The sequence below is a fragment of the Theobroma umbraticum genome, unplaced genomic scaffold, assembly GCF_002168275.2.
Source record: "Theobroma umbraticum cultivar Fairchild unplaced genomic scaffold, ASM216827v3 scaffold_81.0, whole genome shotgun sequence".
Classification (NCBI taxonomy): Eukaryota; Viridiplantae; Streptophyta; class Magnoliopsida; order Malvales; family Malvaceae; genus Theobroma; species Theobroma umbraticum.
In genome coordinates, this window is record NW_018397268.1 from 5549687 (window position 1) to 5553854 (window position 4168).

Here is a 4168-nt window from a genome sequence, read left to right on the forward strand (position 1 = left end):
ACTAATTATAAAAATAATTAAAAATAACTAAATTATAATCGAAAAATGAGGACTTAGCTAATATTTAATAACAAAATTGGAATAAAATAATTCTAAAAAATAGAATTATCATAGCCTCAAATTTAAAGTTTTGCAAGTCCTCGAGCAAAAGTAAATAAAAAAAATCAAACGTAAAAGAAATTTTTGCGAGAGATAGAAGTTCTAAATCATGATTTTCTAATTTTTCCCTTAGAATTTAGCTCTAATTCCAACTTAAGGCAAAATACAACTAATACTTAAAATCAAGCGTCAGTTCAAGTAAACACTTAGTTTTCAAGTGGACTTCCTCTGTGTGTGAATAATCTTTTGCAAAAAAATTATGCAGTTTAGATGAGTTTGTGTCAAAGTCTGAGCATAGATTAAAACTAGAATCCCACAAGTTTATTTTTCATCTCTCCTTCCACTAATATAGAATAATACTTCTTCAAGGACCAATAAGTCTTTATTAAGCTTATAATGTAAGGCTAAGGTCAAGGTATGATACGGGATGTTTCTAGGCTCAAATTCACCCTAAACACTTAATCAATCTTGGATCTAAAAAGAGCTTTATGAAATTTTTTAACACCCCCAAACTTGAAGTAAAATTTTCTTTGTACAACACACTATATTTCTTTTTCTTTTCTTTTCTTTCTTTTTTTTTAACACCTCTAAACTTATTTTTGACAATTATGAATAAGGGGTAAATTTCTAGCACCTTGTTTTTTTCACTTTTCACCGTCAATTATCTTTAAGCTCAACACACTTACTAGAAAGATGAAAATATTTAAAGGTGAAAGGTTCAAACTATTGACATTTAATAACAAGGCTAAGGCTAAAGTAGTTGTGTATATATAAAGAAAAGATAAATTAGGCTAAAAAAGGGTGACTCAAGTTAATTATATGACAAGGTAGGCTCAACAAAACTCAAACAGTCCAAAGATGGCTTAAATCACTTTCTATTCTAATTGTCATCTAATATTTCACCTTGAGAGAGAATTGAGCAAATTCTAAAATTCTTGACTTCACTATACTTTTCATCAGCATAAACTTTCTCTAAATAAAAAAAAAGATTCGAAGTAAAAAAAACTATATGGCGCTCAAATTATTAAAAGTTTCATTCTACAATAAAGCTAACACAAGAATATCACATAAAATTAAATCATAACAATATGTTTTCCAAAAGCTAAGGATCACAAGATAGTCAAATTATCATCCTAGGATTGGGAAAATCATGTATAAGGTGCAAACTATCTCAAATTTTTTTTGGCAACTAAAAACAAATAAACATAACCTAAATAAAAGCCTAAACTAGATAAATCTTAAAATTACTCCCCCAAACTTAGAACAGAACATTGTCCACAATGTGATAAAATGAAAGGAAAAAGAAAGGTGAAGAAATTACTCCCTTAACACCTTAGTTATAGTCTACTGGTCATTCTCATCGTCCACACCAAAATCACTTTTAGAGTCTGAATCTGTAGGCAACGAAGGAAAAGTAGGCATATCCATCCCAATATGTTCCGCATAAGCTCTCATCATTTGTTCAGTTGCCCGATTCTGCCTCTCGTGACAGTTCAAGCAATAATCAATGCACTCAATGCATTGAGTAACACTACGTGTGGGAGTTGACTGTGAAGGTTGAGGGGATGCTTGAAAATAACTACTAGCTACTAGTGCAGATTCTTCCAATCACTTGAGAATGCCCATGGTGATGGGGATTTTCAATTGTTGTAGCTCCTCTTTATCGCTCAAACGCACACCAGTTTTCTCACATAATGCAATGATCAAGGCAGGAAAACCTATACCATCTCATTTAGTGTGACCCATATGTAAGATGGCATGAGAGATAACCTTACCAATGTCAATGGATTTATGCATCACATGGGCATAAATTAGAACTTCGCGATCCTTTGTGACATCGTAAATATGAGTGGAAGTGAGTAATCTCACTACTACAAAGTGTAATGAAACTTTCAGCTCCTTTTTCATAGCACTTCGTTTAAATGAAATGGGCTCGCCATGTTATTTCTTCCACTGGGCTCCCTCAACACAGAGCGTTGATATAATCTCATTAAAATCATGATGATTGCCCAAGAACTACCCATATTCATCATTCTCAATATTAGGAGTTCCAAAAAATGCATTGATAGCTTGGCTGTGAAAAAAAACTTATTTGCCAAGCACAAAAGCCACGCCATCAACATGCTCAAATGCATTTGTGTAAAACTCCCTGACCACTACCACAATTGTAGCTTTATGTTGGTCACTAAATAGCTGCCAACATCGTTCTTGAATCATCTGTTGAATCTCCTTATAATGGATGATGGGGATATTGAGGCCTCGTTCAGAAATGGACACTTTGTTGATCAATGATGTATGATATCGTGCGAAGGCATCAATAGAGACGAGCTTTGATCTATCAAAAACGACACTTGAGCTTGGTTTGGATCACTTGGGTGCCCTTCCTAAAAAAGAAATTCAAGCAATCAAAATCAATTCAAAATACTAATGTGCAATCCGTGTGACGTGTAACCAGCCATGAAAGTATTAAAATTCCACATGCACTAATGTACTTAATTGCTTTCCAATTCACCAAACCCAACTCAACAATCCCATAGCAACATCGTAAAAAAATGTGGCTATCTCATACCATAATCTTCTAGAATTTTTATATTCCTTTAAATAATCATACTTCATATCCATCATCATAAATTTCCCATAGTCATCATTCCAAAAATAAAATAAAATTCTATGAAATAACACCTCCAAAATGATCAATTATTGCAATTGGCACCAAAATATCCTAAACATATGTCCATTTGCTTAATCAAATATTCAAAAAATGGAAATACCCATAAGCTATAAACCATTCACATGAACCAAGCATTTGACAAGTAAAGGTGTAGCAAATAGAATAAATAAAAAAAATATAAGAACTTACCTATTGGCAGTAAGAATTTATCTCTAAATACTAAAATTTGTTGCACTTTAAACATAATCAATGAGAAAAGTTTAAAACCCATTAACAGCTATGCACAATGGAGTCATTCGATGTGGAAAGATTATAAATTTCACAATGGCATTGCTTTTCAACACAAAAATCATGTTCTCACTACACAAAGGTGAAAAATAAGGGAAACTCAAATATTTGTGAGAGAGATTAAGGGAACTTACCTTGATGGAGGAGTGAATGCAAAACAAAACCCAATTGAGGAAGAAAAGAAAAATATGCAACTATTTTTTTTATATGAACATGAGGGAGGGAAGAAAGAAATTTGAAAGAGAAAGAAGAAGGGAAACAGTTGGAGAATAAGAATGAGCTTAAATGTAGCCAAAACAAGGGTTTTTATAATGATCGGTTTAAGCCACGATCTAGAGCAAGGACTCTCAATTTTAAGGGCAACGACTTGCACTTATATCACACCTGAAGCAATTCGCTTCAGGTTTCAATGCCGCGATGCTCAAAGGTTTTGTTTGCCTTTTCAATACAATGCCGCGACACTCATTTTTGAGGGTCGTGTCGCTCAAACATTCTGTTTCTCATTTTATACTTACTCTTTTTAATGTGCGGCTCTCCATTTGAGGCTCATGATGCCTAAAAATTTTGTGTTAAGTTTATATTTTACCTTCCTTTAAGGCTGCGGCTCTTAAATAAAGGGTCATGGCCTTAACTTTTTTTTTATTTTAAATAAACACCTGCAAAAGGAAACATAAATTAATTAGAACAATAATAAAAAAATAAATCAAAATAAATAAATTGTAGCGTAAAATTGAATAAAATAATGACTAAATTGAGTAAAGTTGAAGAGCTTGGGTTGCCTCTGAAGAAGCATTTTATTTAGAGTCTTCAGTTAGACTAACTTGGACTATAGGCCATGTCATGCAAGTGTATTGAGGACTTTTGGCAATTAATTTTGCCTCCCCAATAATGCTTCAAACTTTGTCCATAGACTTTGAATTTTCTACCATTTATCGCCCTAACTTCGATTGTTCCATGTGGAAATACTTCATTGACAATGAAAAAACCAGACCACCTTGATTTAAGCTTCCCTAAAAATAATTTCAAGTAGGAATTATAAAGCAACACCAGATGACTCTACTCAAAGCTTTGTTCCACCATCTTTTTATCATGCCATTGCTTTGTTTTCTC